The sequence below is a fragment of the Anoplopoma fimbria genome, chromosome 9 (assembly GCF_027596085.1).
Source record: "Anoplopoma fimbria isolate UVic2021 breed Golden Eagle Sablefish chromosome 9, Afim_UVic_2022, whole genome shotgun sequence".
In the NCBI taxonomy this organism is placed as follows: domain Eukaryota; kingdom Metazoa; phylum Chordata; class Actinopteri; order Perciformes; family Anoplopomatidae; genus Anoplopoma; species Anoplopoma fimbria.
This window is the reverse complement of record NC_072457.1, coordinates 5830582-5857524: the sequence shown is the minus strand read 5'-3', so window position 1 is coordinate 5857524 and position 26943 is coordinate 5830582. Positions and strand designations below refer to the sequence as shown.

Sequence of the window (26943 nt, the reverse complement as noted above, 5' to 3'; positions counted from 1 at the left end):
ACAGTGAGAATAAGATGTAAAAGTGATGACTGATTTTAGAGGGAAGACAGATTTCTGCATTAAGGAGGAGGAAGAGGAGGCTGATAATCTTTAGCAAAGGGATGTGTGGTGTTAATGTGAGGCATCGCTGCATGCATGCACATACACTAAGAACACTTCTTTTAACAAATACATTTTTATTCTATTTTATTGTTATTTTATTTACCACTTATTTCGTTGTATTTAAGTTGTATAAGTTTAATGTTTTATTACTATTGCTGTGATTTTAGCTTTTATTTTATTAATTATATTTAAATAAATTCTCTATCATTTTATTTTCTTGCGTGCATTATATAAAATAATTGCTTTTGTCTTTTCTGTTGTTTTCACGGTTGGATCTTGTTTTCTGCTTGTCAGTCATCTGTGAAGTACTTTGACCTGCACTGGCCTGTATAAAAAGGTGCTATATAAATAAAGTTTGATTGATTGAAAGAGTGCTGTTTGAGTATAAGTGCTTCTTTGTGATGACAGCACTGGAAAAGCGATCACAGCTCTGGGATCCCCCTCAAGAACCTCGTGGAAACCCCTTTGCATGTGGTCTCTACTTACACACACACACACACACACACACACACACACACACACACACACACACACACACACACACACACACACACACACACACACACACACACACACACATAATAAAACATACACACACAGAGTAAGACCTACACACACCTTGGTTGTGGCGACAGGCGGCAAAATCATCTCAGGATTTTGGTTCAGGTCTCCTTCTTCTTTGTGTTTCTCTAAGTGTCTGTGACAAGGAAGGAGGGTAATGATCAGTGTGTGTGTGTGTGTGTGTGTGTGTGTGTGTGTGTGTGTGTGTGTGTGTGTGTGTGTGTGTGTGTGTGTGTGTTTGTGTTAGTGTGTGTTAAGCTCCTCCATTGACAGAAACTGTTTGCCTGAATTAGTAACGTGAAAGACAGAGAGGACATTTGCTCAATGAATCACAAACAGTGTCTATTAGGGTGATTATTTCCACTCACATGCTTTTGAAAAGATCAAATTTCTTATTAAATGATTTGTTTTAAAACAGAAAAGGAAAAGGTGTCTGAAAAAGTGATGAAAAGCCCTGAATTTTTATTTTTTATTTTATTAAACTCTACTTAAAACCACAACTGTTCAGTCAAATCACTTTATTTAACACACATTTATGTCATATATGTCAAAAACAACACACACTGGCAATAATTTAAAGGAAAAGTAATAAAATACAGAGTAAAATAAACGATAAAGCAGGGTATACTTTGAGAGTTGTCCGTGTTTTAACCCTTTTAAGGTGTGTTTTCAGTACATGAAAGATAATTGTAACATTTTGGTTGCTTAAAAATGTCTAGTTCAGTGGTGAGTTGTACTTCTGGTTGCAAAAAAAACTCCAATATGACCAGAAACCAATGAGTGACGTCACAGCGACCTCGTCCATTTCTTACATACACTCTATGGGATTTCCTTTATTCTGTAGTACTGTGATCTTGTGATCTGCCTTCTTGTGGTGTTTTGTTTCTCCCGGCTGTTTGCTGACCAGCAGGTGATAATGATTTGAGTTAATTACTGCCTCGACAAGAAATGCCTGCTTGTCTCTTTCACGCTGAGGAAGATCTTTACGGATCGAAGCGGTTCCTCAGAGAACTGTTTACTGGAAACTACTACTCTGTGTCCTACAGTTTAGTACTTTTTGAGTATCTTTGCTTTGGTTTGCATAAACTCTGTCCCTCTTTTGATAACAATTATCATGTGAGGATTATGAGACAATGGGCCCCTGGACACAGACATGCAAAAGGCCCCACCACTTCTCCTACAAAGAGCAAGACACACAGGATTTATAGTTTTTTCTCTCTTTGTTGTTGTTGTGTTGTAGTTGCCATGCGTCGCTCAGCGGTTATGTGTCTCTTTGTAACTATTTTAATATGTGTCTCTTTGTAACTATTTTAATGTTTCTCTGTGGTCTCTATGTGTCTCTTTGTAGTCTTGATGCATGCTTTTGTAGGTGTTTTGCTCTCTCTACTCTTGGTGTCTCTATGTAGTATTTTTGTGATTCTTTTTCGTCAATATGGTGTCTTTGTAGTTTTTATGTGTCTCTTTATACTCTGCGTTTGTCTCTCTGTAGTATCTTTGTGTTTCTTTGTAGTCTTCATGTGTTTCTTTGCAGTTATTGTGTCTCTTTGTAATCTTAATTTGTCTCTTTGTAGTCTTAATTTGTCTCTTTGTAGTTGTTTTGTCATTTTTCAGAGTTGTCTCTTAGTGTTTCTTTGCAGCTGTTTGTGTCTCTTTATGGTCTTTGTGTCTTTGTAGTCTATCTGCATGTCTTTGTAGTTGTTTTGGTCCCTCTAGTCTTACTGCATCTCATTGTAGTTGTTTTGGTCTCTGTAGTCTTATTGTGTCTCTTTGTTGCTGTTTTGCATCTCTTTGTAGTCTTACTCTGTCTCTTTGTAGTCTTTTTTTTATCTCTTTGTACTTGTTTTTGGTTTCTTTGTAATCTTTTTGTGTCTCTTTGCAGTCGTTTTATATTTATTTGTGGTCATTTTAAGTCTCTCCCTGGTTGATTTGTGTCTCTTTGAGTGAAATTGTTGTGCCCCTGGGCCTGTACCCTGTAGACCCATTCAGTAATCCATCCATGACTATTATACAACATGAAAAACAACTTCCCCTGCATGTGAGTTTGTCTATTGTACCATCTAAATATGATCTCTTAAACCTCTGTATTTGAAGGTCAATAAAGTACACCGACGCTTTCTGTGTGTGTATGTGCACATGTGAGCTCATATTTATAGTTAATTGAGCTGAATTGAGATCAGCAGCGGCAGAAAGCTTAAGGCAGAAAATGAGAGAAGCACTCAAGTGGCTATCAGTATCATAAAGGAACAAAAGTGAAGGAGGGGAGGAGGGATGAAAGGAGATGATTTGCAGCGTTAATCCAAATTGAATTACATTGATAACATCGTTCTTTCTGGCTTTATTTTATATGTATTTTTTTTTCTCCTTTCATTTCAATCATCCACTTTCCACGTTGCTGTCACCCGTTAACGTTTGTGTCTGGTTACAAAGGAAAAACAGCCGGCTGGTCGATCACTACAAGATTTCTGCGAAAACCACAAACTAACTAATGAACAAACAGCAATCGGTAGCTATTTATTAGACTCTATTCCATCTCTTTCGCTCTCTGTTAATAGTGTGAATTAGCATATAAATGAGAGATAGCATGCGATAGAATCCACTCTGCTTCAATCTGTCCATTGGGACTTATGATTATCTCTTTCTCCTCCTTTTTGCCTCCCTCCTTATTACTCGTTTCCTCCTCTCCTTCTGTCTTTCTCTCTCTTTCTTCCCTACTCATCTACACAGATAATTATTCCTTTCTTCTATTTCTATTTGAGGACGCCTTTTTTTAAAATTTTATTATTATTAGCTGATACAGTTAAAGTGAGTCATTGGCTGTGGTTGTGATTATTTGTTTACCTGGATGTGTGTTCAGGCTGCCTCTGTGTGCGGTTAGTTTAAGCATACCTAATTGCTCCTGACTAATTAGCAGATGAGTCGAGGCATTTGGGAGATAGAGAGCGCACACACACACGCACACACACGGATACATAAACACACACATTTATAGCACCTTTCCGTCTGTGTCCTAAGTGTTCGTTTTCTTGATTCCTCCCTCTCTTGGCTTCGGGTCCCCAGACAGAGGAAGCCCAGCGGTACGCAGCAGGAGGTGTTAATGATGTGAGGGCTCTGTGTTCTCTGCTGGGAGCTATCTGTTGTGTGTTAGCTGCTGTCTGTCACCATACGAATAGAAAAACATCTTCATAGTTCATGCAAAGTGTGTGTGTGTGTGTGTGTGTGTGTGTGTGTGTGTGTGTGTGTTGTGTGTTAGGAGAGTGAGTCTGGTTTTCCACTTTGCAGTTGCTCTGCATATTAAAAATCATGAATCTCCCGCCCGTCCTCCCTGCCAAACAACACTCAGACAACTTTATTAGTGTGTGTGTGTGTGTGTGTGTGTGTGTGTGTGTGTGTGTGTGTGTGTGTGTGTGTGTGTGTGTGTGTGTGTGTGTGGTACCCATCCACTTTTCATTATGAGGCTTTGCATCATTCTTCTCGTTTTATGATTCAGGTTTTGTTGGATGTGTTCATGTTGTGTTTGTGTGGTTTTGTGTGAGGTCATCTTTGAGGTACAAGTACGGTACTTTCTACTGATTCACAACTTTTTATTAGTCGTTCCTTCTAGCAAAGTAAGATTTTCCTTTAGATTAGAAATGTATCACTAATATATATATATATGTGATTTAGTTCCTTTATTTTTTCACTTTTTGATACTTTCGCTCTTCATAATTCCTTTCCCTCTCACTCTCCTTTATGTCTTTTTTTACTTGATCTCTTCTTTCTTTCTCCAACTGCAAAAAGTTGGAGAGAAAATGTCTTTCTCACTTCTAGTGGCATCTTGCTTACTATTTGTTTCAGGCCCAGGTTTCAAGATATTCTCAGATTACCAGTGGCGGTTCTATGGGAGGTCAAAAGGGACCAGTGACCCCATGATATAAAGCCTGAACCCTCCCTTGGCCCCAGGAATTCCGTCATACTTTTTTTACCCCACATTTATTCCCAAAAAATTGTAAATTGTAATTATTCATGAGCACTTATCAATAAAAAATATACTGTAACGCTGACTGAGCATACTTTTCTTATCTTTAAAGAAATGTTTCATATTTTTGAGAAAAAATAAAGAAAAATTCCAGCTGAAATCAAGCCAGGGGTGCAATTATGTGGCATTTGCCTCAACCATTTGGCTACCAAGCTGTTCAAGAGATTGATAAATAGTATTATTTTGCTTTTTGTCCAAAGTTTAATGTCATTAAGCGCGAGCTCCATTTCAGCTGAGACATGAGTCACTTCACAAGTTAGGAAACTTTGTCAAATGGTTTTATTCTTCATCCTAAAAGAAAAAAAACAAACATGTATCACTCTGACAACTTTGGAATGATTTCCTCCTCTGAGACCTTTTGATGAATTCGGGCTCTGAGTGTCTTTATGAAAAAGACAGATTCGTCAGGCTAATTCAAGACAGGCTTTTCACAATAAGAGACACCTTCATGAAACAGCCCTCTGAGGTTCGACAGACACATGGCGGCCCCTCTGATTGGTTTCTCTGCTGTTTCTGAGCTTTCTATCTCAGGGCTGCAGACCTGATTGAGTGTAATCAGCAGTATTGGATACACCTGGGCCGGTTGTGTCCCATGCATGTAAGCCTGAGCAGCAGTCATGTTTGAGCAGAACGCCTCTTACCTCTTAAGTTTTTTTTTTTCAAACCCTTAAAAACTAATGTTTTTCTGGCTTTTAATATGAGCCAATCCTATCTTTCCCATTAAAGGTTTTTAATATCTTATCCACATTGTGTATGTTGTTTTAAGGGGCAACAGAAGGAAAAGCGTTCTCTACGTGATGGGTTCTCGGGACTCTGAGAGGTAAAGTGAATCTCACAGAGAAGAATTAAAACGTTGACATTTTTCATCAGTATGAACATGTTTGAAGTGCGAATAGGTTTCAGTGTATAAATGTAGTTTATCTGCAGGTTGATGAGTTGAGGTTTCTGCCGTTTCAGTCTGATCTTCCCTCTCTCTGGTCCTGGAGATGGTCCAGTGATGAAGGACACCGACCAGCCAACGTTGAGACCTGTGTTTGAACCTCACCTGAGGTACGCCACACAGTATACTGTATGTGTGTGATGAATGTGTATGTGTGTGCTTAATTTGGGTTCTCTATAAAACAAAAACAACAAGAAATCGGATTTGAGAACATCGTCCAATGAGGAGGAAACCAGAAAGCCAGCTAGCTTGACCGGCATTTTTAAAAGTACTTCAATGCTTTTCTTAACACTTTTAATGTATGCCTTTTATTAGTCTGTAGAACGCTTAATTGAATGCAGGTGATGAGCTGGTTATGTTACCCTCACATGTGTATGGCCTGTTATACAGTAAACCTGCCTTATTAAGGCTTTTAAAGGATCATCTGCAGGCTTTCAGTTAAAAATGGTACAATTTAACCTCTTAAACTTAAAGGTTCCAGCTCAGAATGCTGCTCGAATACTACAAGGTCTATTTGAATAATCTTGGTATCATAAGAAAGGTCAAACTTGTAAGTTTCTTTTCACAAAACTGTACACTTTTGAGTGAATATCCCTTGAGTAGAGAAATGCAGAATCTTCAAATTAAACATTTGGGTTCCTTTTTTATATTAGGTAACTATAAAACTTATTAATTTTCCATTTAAATATGGGTATTGATATCATTGAACTGTTTTTGGCTTTTCTTTGAAAAATCAATCAATCATACCTCTATCCAGGTTCCAATTGAAAGAAAACCATAACCCATTGGTCTATCTGACCAGCTTATGCCTGTATCGAAGGCCAGTGCCTTTAGGATGAGTGCAGTACCACGATTCATCCACACGATGGCGACATATACCTTGTTTTCACATGGAAGGCTGAAATAGGCTTTCGATGCTGGAGGAAGGCAGATTGCAAAAGCTCATCAATGCCAAGGATATGAATACAGACGGCTTGAATCAACGAAAAAATTATCCAAACTTGACGTGGTTATGCAGGATAGTCTCTACGTGTTTAACATGTCCGCGTCTGTTGCTTCTTGCAATGTAGGACAACAACCCCTTTTTAAAATGTGAAAGCTTAAAACTTTCACCTTAATTAGAAAAAGGTTTAAGTATTTCTAAAGTTTAATACCCCTTAAAATGTACTACTCGTTGATCTGTTTCTTGGTGGATACAAGAAATGGATTAGAGAATGTTAATATAAAAACCAAAAACCCCTTCAAATGACATTATGAAACTTTTGAAAGAGAAAAAAGAATGCAATCATTCTTTCAGAAAGTAAAAGTTGAATTAATAAGCAATAAAACGCACCCTTGCTCAATCTAATGCCCTCAGGCATTTTTTTTGCTGGTTATGACTTGTAGTTTGAGGTGACTAACGTTCAACAGCTAGTCACTAGCATTGTCTGTCTGTTGTCTGCCAGCCAAAGTTAAAGAACGGCAACGAGATTTGCGTGTTGTAAAACCAAAACGATGAGCTCAAAGACGCTTATAAGCTCAGCACACGGACTTCTACAAAAAATGTCCCCATTAACGTTGTGGTAAAAGATGAGACAGAGTCAGCTAACACTTGGTCTCAACGTGTCCATCATCAGAACCATCACTCCCCGCTAATGTCTGGTACTGTGTTATGCTGACTCGCCGTTTTCCCCGGATAAACACTGAGAGCTGGAGCCGTCCGTTGCCTCGCGAAGACGTTTTTTCCAGCGTCTGAGCAAATTAAGTGAGGCCAAATGAAACACAAACTTTGCCGCTGTGGCTTCAAAACAGAAACAGAAAACCAAGAAAAAGATTCATCATCCGGTGGAACACAAGCACCACTGTTTCACCAAACGCAATTATTTGCATGAATTTCTTTTTTTGGCTTCCATCTTTTTTTTAAATTTATTTCTGGTTTCGGCTGCGTCGCCTTTTTTTCCCCCCCAAAAAAAGTATTTGTTTTTGTTTCAGCAGCCTGGTGATCGTAAGTCTACATAAACTTAAACACACACACACACACATATGGAGGACGCACGGCGGCGATGCGGATGGATGAGGTTGGAGTGAGTGAATTAAAGTGAATCACAGTGTGTTAGGCTCTCCCCCCCACCACCCCGTCTGCACAGGAAGGAGCATTTCAAGACACACGCACACACGAAGAAACCCCTTTAAGATCTGACACCCTTTCAGATAGCCGCATTAGACGCCGTAATCTAATTCCCGGCTATCGTCTTACAAATCGAATCATGACACACCACTCATATTCAATATCACCAAAACCTCCAGCCTTTTAGTTTGGCCTCTCAAACCACCGTGTAAAAGCTTCATCACGGGCCACGCTGATGAAATTACCCTCTATTATCCCCCTGTCTCTTTCTCTTTCCCCCTTCCAAGTCGCACTCCCCACATTCTGTCTTACTTGAAGGAGTGTGCAGATTTAATTTACTGCAGGACTCATGAGCCACTTAGCGCAATCTCTCTCAGTGTGCAAGGATTGATTGATTAGGCCTTATCTTGTTATCTGGGTCTGTGGTCGTTTTGATAGGCCTGTTTGTTCTCTCACTAGTCTCTCAGTCTTTCTATCTGTATCCCTTTCCTTTATGTAATTTCATGCCTCTGTCTTCTGTCTGTGTCTCTGTGTGTGTGTGTGTGTGTGTGTGTGTGTGTGTGTGTGTGTGTGTGTGTGTGTGTGTGTGTGTGTGTGTGTGTGTGTGTGTGTGTGTGTGTGTGTGTGTGTGTGTGTGTGTGTGATGGCCTGCAGCTTCTCCGTCTACTTTTTCCTCCAATGTGGGAATCAGACACTGATAAGGACGGATTGTCTTGCAAGATCAGAATTAGGAAATGACATGCTTTACCCGTCGCAGACTCGCACATCCTCCCCCACTCCCCACTCCCCCCATCTCTTCGCTGGCGGACCGCAAGCCGATATTGTTTCTCAGAATTTGCTCAAATTGCTCGGCTGTAATGGCTGGCTAAGTAAATACTCCACTGGTGAACTTTCAGCCGAGAGGCTTCAGCGTGTTTCAGGCGAGAGATGGCTGTTTGGTCGTAGTAGTTCTTTTTGTTTTTGAAATATTTCAATTCTTAATATTGTACCCAGGTGAGGGTTTTTACTTTAAATGAAGTATGTAAACAAGTATATTGTCCTGAAGTGCAGGTGAACTGTAACGAGTCCATCTTCAGAAAATAACAAGTTTTACTGGCCATTTACGTGTCATACAACTGGATCTGACTCCTGTTTTAAGTTTCTCTCGATGTTCTCGCACACAGAGGGATTTTTACACGAATATAGAAATGGAAAACAAAGCTGAACAAAGAGATTTAAAAAAAAAAAAACGAAACAAAATACTATTATGTGAAAAAAGAAGGTGAAAAACTAGGTGTAAATATATGGCAAACAAGTACAAATGCAAATAAATAAATGGAATAAATAAATCATAACTAAAAGTGCTCGTGCTCACTCAACTATTATTTCTAGAACTCAACACAACAAAAACAACATTTAATAGATTTAATTCGGGCGTATGTGTTGTGCGTTTGCAACCCTGACTTTGGCAAACTTCTCCTGACAGCGTGAACCTTTCAAGCTCCGTGCTCTCTCGCCTCAAACCTCCTGTCCTCCTCCGTCACCTCTTTTTTGGCTTCGAATCTAGACTCGCCCCTCTCCCACTGTCTCACCCCTAAACTACACCCTTCCTCACCCCTCCATCCTCCATCCGTCTTCGCCACCTGCACTGCTCCTCCACATCCCGTTTCCCATCCTGAGCTCCAACCCACCTCCAGTCTCCGGCACTTTTCCCACCGTCTGCCCCAGCCTGACTCGTCAACACACACGCACACACACACACACACATGCACACACACGCACAGTTGGAGAGGCAGGTTCTCTCTAATGACGTCCTCGGAGTATAATTAGTCTGGCCAATTAACAGCAGTAACGATGCTTGCATTCATTATGTCAAATTACACTGCGCTGACAAAGTGTCAACTCAGCTCCGCTCACCTGCTGAGGGGATCCGCGTGTGTGTGAGTTTATGAGTGTGTTTTTGCTAGTTTATTAAATCCTACTTCATCACTCCAAAGATGAAGAATGTGCTGCCCGTTTACTCATCCTACGTGTGAGCTCACACACACACTGAGACACACATATATACCCGCATTCAATTAGCACTAGCAGTAGATCTGTTTTTCTGGTGCCTGTTGTCGTGGCGATGCTCTTGTGGCCAAGAATAAGGCCCGTGAAACCAGTTGGATCAGTACATTGCATTATTAAATCATGGATATTGATTTTCTGTGTGTGCGTATGTGTGTGTGTGTGTGTGTGCACAGTGTTATTAAATGCTATATATTACTATGAGTCAGATGGGATGGTGGTAGTTGTGATCTGTGTGGCATGAGATGGGATTTTGTGCACGCACACACACACGCACACATGCACAAACACACACACGCATAAATTAGCATAACACTGATGAATGTGAAGGGGGGAGGCGGGGCCAGAGGAGCTGGAGGTGGATTCATCTTAATTAGCATCTCGGTCCTCTGGAGGTAAATTACTCTGCTGGGAACACACACACACACACACACACACACACACACACACACACACACACACACACACACACACATACAAGGTGGAACATGTTTAGTTAGTAAAGGTAGCAAAACCATACTATAAGATAATTACTGATGCATTGATGTCCAGTTGTAGCTCGTAAAGCTAATCGAGCTAATTTAACCTACGTCGTATACTGTTGGGTTGTGTAACATTGCATCATATTTTATAAAGTATAGAAGATATGCAGAGGTGTTGTATAATGTATTTTGTGTGTCAAACATCAGTCTGTAAAGGCACTGGAACCTTTATATGTCAAATACATGTTAAAGTGTAAAAAGAAAAAAAAAACATTCCTGCTGAATTGTAGTGGAAGTATAAAGTATAAACTGGAATATAAAAACCAACAGATCAATGTCAGTTTTCCCAAAACTATCGACTTTCTTATGATGCATTGTTTATGGTTAATGTCTGGTTCAGGCAAGTCAAACTACTTAGTTTAATAATTTAAGTATGTTTTTGGTACAAACTACAAAACTACTTAGTATTTTTGGGGATGTTAATTCCTTAAGAGATGACTCCAGGAGAGATGTAACAATGGCCAAATTAAAGTAAATTCACCTTTACGTACAATATCTGTAACATTTAATATTTTTTCTGTGTTTCAAATCTGATTTGGATCAAGCAATCTACGTTCTTGAGGGGCGATGTGTTTTTGAGTTTTGGCAGGTGTGTTGAGGTTTACATGATTCTTTGCACAAGCATAAGTGCAGTTTAAGATGGGCGGTTCGATACCCGGCTTCGGCAGTCGATGTGTCCTTGGGCAAGACACTTAACCCCAAGTTGCTCCTGAAGGCTTGCCATCGGTGTGGACTGGATGTTGAATGAATGTTAGTTAGAGTCTGATGGTGGCACCTTGCATGGTAGCCTGTCATCAGTGTGTGAATGGGTGAATGATATGTAATATACTACTGATTGTAAGTCGCTTTGGATAAAAGCATCTGCTAAATGACTGTAATGTAATGTAAGACATCCTGTGACGCTGTTACAGTGATGCACTACGTCTGCGCTTGCTGCTCATGATGGACAGTAATTAATGTCTCGACCACAAGAGGTGGCTTGTCAGCATATTATTTTTAAGCGCTTGAACGAAGACACTGGACGGAGACATCAGCTTTATCCAACTGTGGCGACAGAAACAATACGTGTTAGCAGGATAAACTCACTTCTGTCTTTTGTTTTGGGAGCAGTATTTGAGTAAAAGTACTTTGTTACTTTCGAACACCGAATTAATATCCGTTTATATTTATGCGAAAGGCTTCATGTATATGCAAACGACACGCGCTTGTACACGGACTTGATCCAAGCAAAGGACAGGGACCTGAGCAGTCCTCTGATAGGCAATTAGCCCGTGAAGTGACATAGAACACGCACACAGAGCCTCCAACAAATACACAAATACAATTACACACACACACACACACACTAGAGGCAGAGCTGGCTTGCTCTCTTGATAGGCAATTAACTTACTCCAGACACCTCATCAGCAAGTGAACAAAAATCCCCCCTTTCAGTCGGACACAAACACGCACATGTCTTCGCAGCTTTGCATATGCAGCGTTCATTGAAGCATTGATATGCAGCGTGAGCGGGAGAATCTGTTCCCACTGCTAGCGCCCTAGCATCGCTAAATCTCAAACGCACACGCACACTCACAGACACCACGTCGGAGGGATCAGGGGCCCGATGATTCGTCAGGAGTCCTGCTGAGTTAAGTAATCACACTCGGGTGTTTAATCACTAACGAGAACCTGATGATGCTCTTTAATTAACACAACGCTAATTGAAGAGGGCTGGCGAATCACAGCTCTCGGTCCTGTCTGTTATTTGAATAATTAGAGAGCAAAGGATTGTGGGCGAGGAGCCTCCAGCTGTAGGCGGGTCGGAGGCAGTTTGTGAAGCCTGGAAATATGTTGGAGGAGAGTCTGTCATGGCTGATGTTTGTGGTTTCAGGATGCATTTAGAGGGAAAAATGAACTTCAAAATTAGAAATATCTTAGTTTATTCCACATTGTATGAATGTAAGAAGACACTGACAGATTAGGTGAAAGGGTTTTTCAGTGAAACACTTTGAAATGTTCTATTCTAACTTTTAATATAATCATTAGGCCTTTTTTTGTTCATTGTGTTAGCCTGGCATTCAAATATCAGTAGCCTAACTCCTCTGTGTTGATGAATCCACGGTGCTGTCCGTGGTGCTGAAGTAGCAGACGCATTTATTATTGTGACTTTTCCCTGAATCTGTCAGTTTTATCTTGGATCTAGAATTTCCTGTTGTGGTATTTAAATATAGAGAACCAAAATAACCGTTAATGGGGCGATTACATGATAAGAAAACAAACAAAGTATTACTAATATTGTTTTATGCTCATCTTGGTGGCCAAATTGGTTTGCTGTATGTACAGAGAGAACTTGCTTATGCTGTTTTGCTTGTCAAACATTGTTACAATGTAACCAGACAACCAAAGTCTATCGTTATAAAATGTCAATATCTTGCTATCGTGATGGAAATATAGATTATGGTCTAAAGATGTTTTTTGGACCCAACCAGCTTTGGGGGACTCCCTCAGAGGAAACATTTCTCTGCTCCTCAGAGAACAGAATACCTTCAACGGCTTGTTATTTTGTTTGCAATAGGAACTCTGAAGGGAAGTAAGCCGCCAGGTTCTGATCGCACACAGCTGGGGGATCTGCGAGCGATGATTTGGTTACATGCCACGATCTATCATGGCTTTTTTAGTAATAAAAGAATAAGTAAACGACTCTGTTACATGCCATACTCGTATAAACACAAGCAAAATAGCCGACATGAAAGTACCTGTTGGGATATTAGTTTGATTCGGCTTCTTCGACTCATTGGGTGTGCTTTGTACTACTGTGTTATGTTTGTGCTACCAGGTTGGATTTTGTGCTACTGGGTTAGCCTTTTTTTCTACTGGGTTGGTGAGTTTGTGCTCATGAACAAGTTGCTTCACTGTCAGCCCATTTGTCCGTGTTTTCTTTGCTGTGAACTGTTTGATTGTGTTTTGTGTTGTCTGCTGTTTTTTTAAAAATAAAATGTAACCTCCAGGTCTGTTTGGAAGTCTTTAGGGTTCATCATCTGGGGACCATAAATGTCATAACAATCCATAGATTTAGTCAAGACATTTTACTTAAATTCTATCATGTTTACAAAGTGTCCCTTGAACCGACGGTACAGCTACAAAAAGCAATAGGGCTTTTTTATAGCAGACATTTTGACTTATGACAGTAGGAAAAGCACATGTATCGTTTGTATATCTATATAATCTTTTTTTAAATAATTGGCCGAGATTAACTTTTCAAAATAAGAGGCTGCCGACAACCTGTTATCATTTATATTTTTATTTAAATTATAAGTGCTTTATGCTTCCTTTGCAGAAGTTACAAACACATATGATCAATCATGAATTCATTTTGAGCTGCAGATAGTCATTTTCTATTATTGGCTACAGTACAACCGAAAGAAAAGATGGGACCTGGTCCACTTACTGTACAGTACATTCATATTCAACATGTTTCTCAACTGCCGAAAGCCAAGTGACAAGCGGAGAGCTTCCTCAATCCTTTGTTCAACACAGATATCCATGTGTCATACACATTCAGTGTGGGAACACAATAGCCGTGATTCATAATTTACCATGAATGTACAAACATTTTACAGAAGCTGATTCTGACATCTGTGAGCCTGTTGTAAACAACCGAGGAAATGTTCCCAAACTTTGTCGAATCCCTCTCTCTTTGTCGGCGCAAAGAACGGGTACGCCACATGGAGCGTTTACAGGATTTCCATTGGACGGGCTGTTAAAGTGGGGCGAGAAGTTTTGGGTGAAGTTTGAATACGTCAGAGAAGGAGGGGCGGGGGGGGGTGCGGACCGAACATGGCAACACTGAAGGTGAGGAGGGGGGGATTAGTGTTTTGTTAATCAGGATTACCGAACAAACCGGTGAAAGGCAACTAAGCTGAGAACCGCCGTCATCAAACCCGATTTAGTTTCCTGGCTCCTATTTAGAAGGATTACCACACAATGTTATTGTAATTACAATTGTTCTAGCAATGAGACCGTTGAGGCTATTCTTGTCTGTTGTTAGCTAACACTGCGTGGCTAATATAGCGGCCAGTGTTTGCTCTGCTAGTCACGGTATCAGGTTTTGCAATGTCCAGTAGACCCAGTTGGCTTAAATGTGCGATGCTAACATTGTTAGCATGTTAAGGTAAAAGTCTGGGTAGAAAAAAAACACCAACGGTTTCGCCAAAGAGCTGTGAAGCTACAGATTCTTCCTCGAAAAGATTTACCTAAGAAATGTTTTCTCCCTTCCTCCTTTTACTTCCCCCCAGAAAGCTGCTGCTGTCTGTTTATAGGTTCCACATGGGGAGAGAAAAAAAGAAAGACAAAGGTTTAAACAGAGGAGGGATTTCAGGAGATAATTAAGGAGGAACGAACAGGCGAACTGTTGAAGGAGGCGTGGAGGAGGGATTGGGAGCAGAGAGGATATAACAGAGGAGAGGAAGCTACCTTTTGTTGTGTCCCAAACAAGTGGATCAACTCAACCGCTTCTCAAACGCCATGAATATGTATTATATCAGGTTATTCATTCGGCGCCATTGTTCCGCTTCAAATGATGTCCCAACAGAGGAACACTGAGGGAACACAAAAGAAAATTGGGCAAATAAAAATGTAACAAAAACAAAGAAATAAAAAAAAACCCCGACAGAGCTGTTCTTTTTATGTCCAAGCAGGTTTCTTTAGAGGAATCTTCAGAGACGACTCGCTTTTATTCAACCCAATAATGCCATCTTTTGAGGAAAACGGCTCTAATTAGCATCTATTTGAATAATCAGATTATTCTACGTTCTTAAAATGTGCTGGTGAGAAAGCAGGAATGTATATCGCAGGAATATATCTTTTGTCATCGCGCACTAATACACCAAAGGTAATATGAGAAATACTCAACGTTAAACCTCTTTAACAGCGGGATGTAGTAAACTAATTAAGGGGTTTATGCTGGATAGGTTTCATATTTAGACATTTCATGTGAGGACTTGGCTGATACCCATTTTAGATCATACATGCATGTGTATTTTATTCAGACACAATATATTTTTGTTATTCTTTGACTTATTTAACTGATCTGTGGATGGATTTCCATTCAGGTATCAATGGGGCCTAGAGGATGAATCCTACTGACTCTGGTGATCCCCGACTTTTCCTCTAGCAGCACCTTCATCATCACATCAAATACTGGTTTTATATATTTTTATAACTATAAGATGTTGAACATTTAACGGCCCATCAGGATCAGTTGACTTTGCTAAGCCCCGCCCCCCTGCTGCTACTCCGTCAAGCTGTCAGGACTACGCTACCATGGAGCCCACACTGTCACTAACTGCACTTACTGAATAAATATCACATTTTCGGAACAGAAGGGTCTACAATATGTGTTAGAAGGATATATACAGGATGTCGGACTGATTCAGCAGTGAAAACAGGTTAAAAAGAGAAAGACAGAAGACAATGAAATTAAGGAACAACACTGTAAAGCCTGTCTTTAGTTCTTTATTCACTCTTACAATCATCAAAAAGCATTTAATCAAATGATTTGATTAAATGAGGGTAATAATATGTGAACTCGCGGCAAGGTTTACCTTTTCAGTAAAAACGTGGTGCTCGTCATTTATATGACGTTTGTAATTGCTCTAATGCTTATTGAGGTGAAATACCTCCTATAAACCCCAAGATTATTATTTGTTATCTCACCTGCACAACTTGCTACTTTTCTTTTCTTGTCGCGTTTCTGCTGCTTTGTTTATTGTGAAAACAAACAAATTTCAAAAAAGCTCAAATCTCCTGAAGATGTAAAAAGGTTGGCATGTTTGATTGAATCAAGCTTTTTAATCGTGTGATATCAATACGCACCATAACGTCAAGTAAACATAAAAAAAAACTAATTTCACATTTTCCCCGCCTCCTTGCCTTGAAAGTAAACCGGATTAAATGACCAGAAAGTTGGTTTTAATTGAATGAAACCTGAATACAGAGTGGGTTTTGAGCCTGGAATATGATAGAAGGCCTGACATATACTTTAAGGTTCTTTAATGCCAGTATATACTCTACATGTTTATAATGAAAACGTGCACGTTAAAACATGAATTAGAATAAATAACACACTATTGATATCTAACTGATTATGTGGGAAACACAAAACCAAATGACAGATAAAATAAAAGGAGTGAGTTCATCGCCATTCCCAAAGTCAAACACTGGACATGAGAGAGACACACACACACACACACACACACACACACACACACACACACACACACACATTCACACGCTTCTCTGGCACAAACACAATCATATAAGTAGCACTCACCTGCAGGGAACAGAGGAACAAGGGGCTAATTAGTGATGATGAGAAGTTAATTTAGTCAGACACCTCAGGTAATAGTCTCCCCCGTCTCCCGTCTCCATCTCCCTCTTTCTCACCTTTCACACTCCCGCAAACGTTTCCCCGCTCTGCATATTGCGTTTTTAACTCTCCAGCCCAACAATTTTCATGTTCAGACGAGGTGTCAAATGTTCTGTTTTGCGCTTTTCTTTATTTCTTTTTTTTTTCCTATTCATCCCTTCAGCGTGTCTCTATCCCTCTGTCTGTCACACATACAGACACATATCCACGTGTATTCTTCAGAGAACGCAGAGGCGAGGTTGTCAAGTCGACTAAGTGGGAAATTACATTATCTTCTGCTTTGACATTACTGAATTGTGTGTGTGTGTGTGTGTGTGTGTGTGTGTGTGTGTGTGTGTGTGTGTGTGTGTGTGTGTGTGTGTGAGAGAGAGAGTGAGCAGGCGAGATGGTTCCTGAGCTAAATGTTTGCTAGCAGGTGAGCCTGTTGTTGACAGATGGTGTTTGTGAGAGAAGCTCACTCCCTGCAGAGTCTCACCCCAGGAAAATGCTCATGCTAACGCAGACAGACCCACTGTACACACACACACACACACACACACACACACACACACACACACTAACACACACACAGACACACACATGCACTAACACACTGTCACGAGGTGGATTCAAAGTGCAACCAGGTGAGATAGAACACAAAATGAAACAATACAAACAGTGGAGAGAGGAAATGGTCACCATGTGTATTTACTAAAGCCATTCCATCACTGCCCTTTGTGTTGGGGAGATAAGAAAGACAGAAACCAGAATAAAAAAAAAAATCTGCTTTATTGTAAAAGCATGTGAACCCATAAAAGGAATTTTAAGTTGCTCTCAAGTTACTGACAAACAGAATCATTTACACAAAGACAGAAGTAGTTAAAAACAATGTTCAACGAAGCTGAACATATAAATGTCAAATTAAAGGAGCTGAACATTCATATGAAGCGCCCGGGGAGCTTGGGGTTAGGCGTCTTGCTCAGGAACCTCGACTGAACCACCAACCTTGTGGTTACGGGACAGCTTTGTAAAGATATAGTGGAGGATCATATCTACCTGAGCAACCACCTTCCAGTTCCCCCTCAGCCAGACGCCGTTAGCTCTGTCAGCATTTTTGCTGCTGTTTGCACTGTTAGCGCCGTTAGCATCGTTAGCTGCGAAAAGCAGTGGCCATGTTGAGAGCCTTTCAGAGGCAATCAAAATGCTCCTAATCTCTGATCTTTCACCTTAAACTTTTATTTTAATAAAAGTAGGTAACAAAAAAATATTGTATAAATAAATATAGATAAATTAAAAAGAAATAAGAAAGAAAGAAAGAATGGGAGACACAAACACGGAGATCTATGGAAGATACACCTTATGGCTTTATGAATGGCTCGAATATCATCAATTAATGCATTATAGATAAGATTAATTATTAATTATTCACTCCTCTGTAATACTGGCTTTTTAATGTTTGTAATGTTTGTACACGGTGATGGCTACATTGCATTTGAAAGGTTGGGATAGTAACAGTATGCAATGCAAGGTTAGCAGCCTATGAAAGAAAAGACTAAAACAAAATGTTTGCTTTAAAATGTTGAAGGTAAACTACAATGGGCTCTTCTAACTGCTCAACTTTGTCACTTTATTTTGGGCTTTTGACCTGGAAAACAATCTCAGCTTTCCATCTAGATTTTTTTCTCCAGCATAACTTTCTTTATCTCTTCCTGTTTAATTCATCCGCATGACAATTATAGTGTTTGGTAGTTTGACCGCTTGCAAAACCTTTCAGCTCAAACCTTCCATTTAAATTTGCATGCGAGTAAGTCATCAAAGGGTCGGACTGAGAGACCTGCAGTTATAATTGCGAGGTTCTTAGTTATTAGTTCATTTCAAACCCCTTAAAGAGCATGCATTATTCAACAGTAGTAGAATTACAGAGAAAGTTACATAAACACCCAAAACTGAAACCCCCCCCGCCAACTTGTGACACCATTTCCCTCCCGGTCCAGCCGACACATTGACAGCAGCCATTTTGTGCCTCTGAGATCAGATTACTAGTCTGGTGGCAGCGTTTTTCCATCAGCGGGTCCGCTGGAGCGTGGCAACTGTGGAGGAGTCACGATTAGAGCTAATGGCGGACTAAACAGCCTTTAAGTCGGGGCCTGTTTTCGTGTAATGAGACTTTAAGTGTGATGACAAGAGGAGCGCGAGGAGAGGAAAGGATACGGCCACTTCTGACAACTAGACGTCAGCCGACCGCTTAGCGCTAATTTAGAGCGACGCGACTAGGTGACGATTAAGCAAAGCAAAAACAAACACGGGAGGAAGTCACCACACTGGAAGGAAATATGACAAACTCCAGGCTCCGAAGGGGGTCAAACTACGGAGCACGAGGAAGTCGACGGAGAGAGGCAGACAGTCAAAGTGTTTGAAAGAGAAGAGAGTCAGTAGAGGGGAGGCGGGGGGAGCCAGTGAGAGCTCCTGTAATTAGTCAGTTAATTACATCTGGATGATGATCTGCTCGGGGGGATGGATGTTGTTTAAGCTGCGTGTGTGTGTGTGAGTGTGTGTGTTATGTGTATTTGTGTGTGTGTTATGTGTATTTGTGTGTGTGTGTGTGTGTGTGTTATGTGTATTTGTGTGTGTGTGTGTCTATCCTTGGCGGCTGTGTACACTCCAGAAAGCGTTTACTGAAATGGGAGCTAATTCTCGCTGTCTGAGGCCATTACGGTATTAATTTAATTTGGGTTAGCTGTCGCTAGCTCATTAACACATCTAATTAATTCATTGACATCAGAATTAAGTTGTTTCACTGAAACTGACACCTCTCTCCCGTACGAGAGCGAGTGGGAGGAGAGGGGAGCGACAGATTGAACGAGAAACGGAGATCGGCGAGGAAGATGGGGAGGGATGACGGATTGAATCATATCTACAAGGAAAATACTATTAATACGTTCAGTCAGCGGCGGTGAGCAGAGTCAATCTGTTATGGAGGAAATGAGGAAGAGGTGTGGAGGGTAAGAGGGAGCAATGAGGTGCAGAGAAGAGGATTCTTGCAGTCATTTGAGGGGTGAGGCCTTCTGTGACTGATCAGTACAGAACGAATGGCGGGACAAAAAGACTACAATGGCTACGACCTTTGTAGTAAATTTGACTTTTTTTCAGGTCTAAAACAACCAAAAAAACACAGATGATTAAAATATGTAGTATTTCATTGGACAAAATGATTCTGAAAAGTAAAAAGTGAATTAAATGTGGAAGTGCTTGCATTCCCTCTAATGGCCAGCAGAGGGCGACTCCTCTGATGGCAAAAAGAAGTCTGATTGTATAGAAGTCTATGAGAAAATGACTCTACTTCTCACTTATTACTTCAGTAGACATTGTAAACATGAGTTTATGGTCTCAATCTCTAGTTTCGAGTCTTCTTCATTACAGCATGATGTTCATTTGGTAAATGATGGTCCTGTTTAGGGCGGGGCTACCTTGTGATTGACAGGTCTCCACCAGCTCTAAGTCACTCCTTTGCAGTCTAAATATGGTCAATTTTGTTCACTGGTTGCAAAAAAAACAAGATGGCAACAGCCAATATGCCAGACTCGTGGCTTCAAAACCGCAGTCGACAAACCCGTGAGCGGCGTCCGAACGACTAACTCCACGTCTAAAAAAAAATATCACATCGACAGAGTATGTCATCCAAACTTCCTTCCAATTATCGGGACGCCTCGAGGGAATTTCTTCTTCAACTTTGGCCCAGACATCCACCTGTCCTCAAGAATGAACTGATTAGATGTTGGTGGTCAACAGTCAAAGGTCCGTTACCTCACAAAACACAACTCAAGAATTCACCTGCTAATTATGACACACGTTCACACAAATGTCTGATAAAATGATGAAGGGATCTTGACTGGTTGGCGGAGGCAAAACAACCACGAGGCAGTAATTCTACTTTTAATCCTAAATTCGTATCTGGCTTCTTTGACATTTAGCATCAGTGTAAGAAAAACATTTGTTTCTTTTCTTAGATGAGAAAAAGGGTTTGTACAGAAACGTGTACATGGAAGTAAAGTATTGAAGAATTTTTTTTTTTGACATCTGTGTAGCCTTCAGGTACATATTGGTAGTAATAGTGAAAGATTTCAAAATAAGCCAAGATCATGATGAACCAACCCTAACCCGTGTGAACACGTTGATTTATGGAATCTAAGACACTGCACTCTGTGTAAAACGTAGATAAACCATAATGTTTTGATATTCATTAAATGATTAAAACGTGTTATAACAAGTCTCCCCGGGTACGAATACCTGAGAAAATCGGCCTGTTAATTATAATTTGGAGGATTATGGCGGTGCAGTCTGGCGTGGGTGTGTAGCTAGAGGTGGGGACACCTTTGGAAGCGACACGCGGTGTGAGGCCTGGCTAGAGGTAGGGATTATTTGGATGTAACACGCAGCGGGTTTCTTGTTAGAGGGGGGCGTCGTCGCAGTCTGTCTCTGTGGTAAATTTGATTAAGGCTGGCGGGTGGAGGTTGGTCCGACCGTGAACAGGTGCCCCTCACAGCTGAGTCGGGGGTTCAACCCTTGGTCTCTCTCTCTGTCTCTCTCGCTCTCTCTCCTTCTCTCTGACATTGTACTTCCTGTTCTTTGTTCCCCCCCTCTGTCTCTCCGTGTGATCGCTCTTTATTTACGCCGCTGTCTCTCGCCGCCCCTCGGCTTCATCTGTCTCTGTTTGTCTCGTAATCAGTCACGGGGGGGGGGTTGGAGGCCTCGTAGCAACGCGGGACCTCCACCCTCAGACGCTCCTCCATCCTCGGCTTGTCTTCTCTGCTGCGTGACTTTCACTGACCTTCACCAACCTCACAAACCTCCCCCCTCCTTCCTCCTGTTCACTTTATCCCTACTTCCTGTGTGTTCAGCACCACCCCCACTGTACTGCCCACCTGTCTGGATCAGTCCGGCCAAATCTCAGACCCCTGGCTCAAACCTCATCCACAAATACTGCCTTTTTCTATGTCATATATATTAGTCTTGATTCGGTGTAAGATGTGCTGCCTTTTAGTTCAGTTTGAAGGTTAATTTAGCTTTTTTCTCCTCCTGATTTTGGACAATATTTCCATCGGTTGTAAAAACATTATACTCACCGAACTAATGGCTGAGATTTGGAAACGTGTGAAACAGCTGCATCAAAGTCTGATGTTGTGCTTATTCGTGATTGATGTGCAAAATAACAGCAGTCTGATTTTGCAATCCTATCTACAAGTGCTGGATTGGCTTATGAATGTGTGTGAGTCAAATAGACCATGAAGCAGGTATGCTTTGCTGTGATTAAAAGGTAGCTGCTGCTACCAGAGATATATATATATATGGCGTATATGATATAGATATATATGGCGTCAGTCCTCTGCATTCCAAATATGGTATCTTCTGTTCCTTGGTTACGAAAAATGCAACAGCTAAATTGCCAAACTTTCAGGCTCAAAGCGGCAGTCCACAAACCAATGGGTGACATCACGATGACTTTTTCCACTTCTAATATACAGTCTATGAGTAAAACACACAGTGAATAACTCTCTTCCAGAGGTGCAGCTCTGCCCCGAAAAACCAACCCAGAACCAACAACACTACCTCAAAAAACGGGTCAAATTAAAGTAATAAATCGTAGGATTGACTCATTACTGTCCAACACTGATGATTGGTGGCTCGGTCTGATTATCAGGTTACATTGTGGGCTGAAATGTTGGAAATAATCCATTCATCGCACTGGTACACTGTGTGCACACAAATACAAGAAGTATGGTAACTTAAAGTTGAAGCAGGAAGTCAATATTTGATAGTTCTCGAAAAGTTAGTTTTGTTTTAAAACCTTTTGTCAGTCGAACTTTTCCTCAAACGTTTTTTCTCCCACATTTCGAACATCTCGGTGAGCAGCTATGGTGTTTATCATGAACAAATAGAAATCAATCACTACTAAATAAACCAGAAACTATCCTGAGAGGTCTGAGCCTCCTTAACACTGTGAAATAGGGACGAAATTCAATCTATTGGTTTGTCTCCAGGGACACGAATTGTCTGTTTTTTTTTTTGTGTTGCTCAGCACAAAAATAAAGCCAATAGAGAGTCAATTAGGAGCGTTATTCGCGGTGGAGACACAAATGAAACGCATCCACGTGACCAAGCAACAGTCGGAGCATGTGACGTACTTTATTATTTCTTTAAACTAACCCTTCGTGGATTTCTTGTCTAAACTAAACCATTTGTTGATTTTCGTGCGTTATCCTGAGCCCAACCATGATGTTTTTTTCTTAAACTTAACAAAGTGGTTTTGTTGCCTAAACCTAAGTCCTCATCAAAAGAAAGTCGTGCCGAGTGACACGGAAAAAGAAGACGAAACCAATAGATTTTATTTCATGACTATTTCACGAATAACCCTGAGACTGTGTTGATCAGACAGAGGAGAGAGCGATAAAGAGAGAGAGAGAGAGAGAGAGAGAGAGAGAGAGAGAGACCTCACCTCCTCAGTACCGAGGAGCTTCATCACCAGCTGCAGCAATTAACCTCTCGTTCCTCTGGGGATCCATTAGAAGGTAGGATAGCCTTTAAAAATGCATATGGCTGCAATTAGGGCCGAGAAGGTGATGAAATGATTTGGCTCAGATTCTTCTGGATAGATTTTTTCTCTTTTTTTCTTTTTTAGGGAAATTATCGTTTTTACAGCGCCATAAATCGGAATTAAAAGAGTAAAGTGCTTCTTTTTTCCTCCTCTCCTCCTCCTCCTCCTCCTCTCTGCTCTCATTTCCTCCCCTATTGGTTCCTTTCCTTTCCTCCTACGGTACCCTCTTTACTCTTATCTCCTCACCTCTTCTCGCATGTCTTTTCTCCTTTTCCTCTTCATTCATTTCCTCTCCTCTGTTCTCACCCTGCCTTTATCTTTTTTCTCTTCCCCTCTTCTTCTTCTCTTTATGCTTTCTTTCCTACCTCCTCATCTCCTTTGCTCCTCTCTTTTGTCCCCCCTTCGCTCACTCTTTCCTCATTTCATCTCCACTTTGCTCCTCTACTCTCTGACTTCCTTTTTTCCTCCTCGTCTTTCTTCTCCTTCTCTTTATTTGCCTTATCCCTCTTTTCTCCTCCCATCTCATCTCCTCTCTGGCCATTTTTCCTCCTCTCATCCTTCTCATCTCTCCTAATTTCCTCCCTTCTCTGCTTCTCCTCATCTTTCTCGTCTTCTTTTCTCATCTAGGTCCCTCGCTTCACCCCTCGTCCCATCTTTTCTCACCTCTCCTCCTTTACCTTCTCATCTCCTCCTGTCACATCTCCTTCTTCTTATCCTTCATCCTCCTCTCTCAACGTGCTTCCTCCTCTCCTCTCCTTACCTTTGGGCTACTCTTCTTATTGGTCTTTTTCTCCTCTCACCTCCCCATCAAACTCTCCCCCCATTTCCTCTCCTCTCTGTTCATCCTCATCTCCTCTTCTTTCTCCCTTTCCTCACTTCCTGGTTGTGTATGTTTTTATCTTCTCCTTTTTAATTAATCTCCTCTCTATCTTTCCTGCTCTCCTCTCCTCTCCTCGCCTTTCTTCTCTTCTCCTTTACATCTTTCCTCCTTTCCTCTCCTCTCCTCACCTTTTGTAGCCTCTTCTCTCATCTCCTCTCCTCCCTTTCCTCTTCATCTTTCCTCCTCTCCTTTCTTCCTCCTCCTCTTCTCTCCTCTCCTTTCTTCTCCTTTACAACTTTCCTCCTTTCCTCTCCTCACCCTTTGTAGCCTCTCCTCTCCTCTTTTCTTCTCTCATCTCCTCTCCTCTCTAATCTTTCCTCTCCTCTCTCTCCTCTTCATCTTTCCTCCTCTCCTTTCCTCCTCCTCCTCCTCCTCTCTCCTCTCCTCTCCTCACCTCTCCTTGCGACAGCAGAAGCAGATGACTTAAGCATCTGTGTCATCTGCACAGATTAATGTTCTAATAATATTCACAGATGTCGTTTCAGAAATTCTCCATTTGTTTTTTTTTTTTGCTCTCCGTCTTCAGCCCTCCGTCGTCGTCATCCTCCTTTTTTCTTCCTCCTGTCAATGAATCACAGGACTGATCACACGCTCGTCGCCGACTTCAAAGCAGCCACTTAAGAGCTCCTGTCTCTTTTTCGAGTGTGACACACACACACACACACACACACACACACACACACACACACACACACACACACACACACACACACACACACGCCTCTCCAGCAGCAGTGTTTTTTGAATCATGCTTAATCGGGATAATTACACATGAGAGGAACTAAATAAGCGGAGGGTTGAGTTAAAAAAAAAAAGAAAACGAAAGAGCGGGCAGGAGAGCGAGGAACTGCTTCCTGACACGTTTATTCACTTGCTTATTATTTTGCTGCTGTAGCTGTTTGTTTACTCATTAAGGATAATCCAATTAAGGCACTTAAGAGAAGCTTAAGAAGAAGCACACACACACACACACACACACACACACACACACACACACACACACACACACACACACACACACACACACACACGTCTCAGAGTGGGTCCGGTCTTGGAGAGAGGACAGGTTGTGGAGGGGTCTGTAGAGCCGGCAGTCTCCACCCCCTCCCCTGCCTCTACAAACAGGGCTACAGAGGGAGCGTGCCAGGGGCTCGGGGCGCCGAGACCCATAACATGCCTCCATGGCGGCATCCGTGTTGGCGTCGGAGCTGGTCAGTTGCCTCTCTCCCCCCCGCGGTGCTTTCCTGTCGTGTGTTGGCTGACTGGTCCCCCTGTGCACATATGCCCGCTTACACTGTGTTCCTCTCTAATTAGCTGCTCTTGTCTGCACCGGCGCACGGGCGTTTGTTAAAACACGGCCGTGCCTTTTTTCCTGGCATGTTCTCCACTTGTAGAGAAAAAAAAAAAAAAAAAAAAAGAAAAGTGAATCCTCCTCACGTCGTCAGAAGATGAGGCCGGCTCATGGTTAGAGGCCCTGTGTGATGCAGACTGGACTAATAAAGAGGATGGCCTTTTTTTTTCTTTTTATTTATACACCAAACAAGCAATAATAATCTGGAGGGCAAGGGAGCACTGGTTACCGTGGTAACCTGAGGGTGGAGAAATGCCTCTTACCTCATTTTTCGTTTTTTTTTTTTTTTTCCGATGACTCATTTATTCCGATTTTTACTGCTCCTCCTCCAGTCAGATTTCATTACTCTCTAACCAAATCAACCGTTATCTTTTCTTTTCTTTGTTAATTCTTCTTCCTGTGAGAGAGGAAGAGAGGGAAGGAGGGAGGGAGGGAGGGAGAGGGTGAGAGTGACTCTACTTTAGAGTTTGATCATTAATTATTAGTCTCTGGTTCCTCTGAGGAGAGAAGCTGATGACAGCTAATTAAGGATGAAGTGATGTATATGCTCTCTTTTCTCTCTCTCTCCTGTTTCTCCCCCCCCTCCCTCCTCCTCCCTCCCTGCCCACCTGCCAAATCATATGCTGAAGCTATAGACAGTAAATATCCAGAATTAATGCTCTGGACGTCACACTCGGTGTTTACCACATGCTTCAGTGATGTTTCAACAGAGCGGCTCTCGATCATAAATATGTTTAATTCAAACTACTTCACAGAAAACTGGGGTGAAGCGTTGGGGCGTTTTTAAAGTAAATGGCTGGCGATACTCCACATTTTTCTTGTCAACGAATCCCATAAAAACGCCAAAACCAACAATCCACAAGTCCAGCTCTGAATGTATGTGGCGTTCAGCCCCAAACTCATACGTTCCTACTGAAGAGAATCTTTGAATTGTGTTAATATCATAATTAATTTCCTCTCTCTTAACAGGAGCAAATGGTTCATTTGTCGGGGACAGTTTTCGGGTGTTATTGACTCAAAATAAACTGCAGTGCAACTGTTTGGCTCATTAACGTGTTTCTAATAGTGTTTAGGACAACAATTGAGCTCTATGGCACAGAGGAAGAAGATGCATCAGGCTTTTGTTACAAACAATACCAACAAAAGTTAGTCCCATTTATTGTTAGTTTAGTCTTTTCAGGGAATTTCTTGATAAGAAAATATATACAGTAGAATACTACAAGCATTATATATTAAAGAGGATTTTTGAATGTTTGGAATGTTTCTGTAAACAGTTGGTTTTGTATTTCGTGTTAGCATGACAGAAGCGTGTGACGTGATGGACATTTCTGCTGACTGCACAAACATCGACCCTGCAAACGTATCCTTTCAGCCCCGTTACTGTACTCATCCATAACACGGAGTGCTGTTTGTCAGCAT

At 41.3% G+C, this 26943-nt stretch overlaps 1 long non-coding RNA gene across 3 annotated transcripts in view; it reads left to right on the top strand.

The window, feature by feature from the left end:
* The first annotated feature begins 5229 nt into the window (after positions 1–5229).
* LOC129096466 (uncharacterized) overlaps positions 5230–26943 on the top strand; it is a 32191-nt gene continuing 10477 nt past the window's right edge. Inside the window, exons 1-3 of one of the 3 annotated variants that reach the window (XR_008531430.1) lie at positions 5230–5276; positions 5445–5498; positions 5636–5728. This is a non-coding gene — a long non-coding RNA (uncharacterized LOC129096466). The other 2 variants (XR_008531429.1, XR_008531428.1) reach the window with 2 other exon arrangements.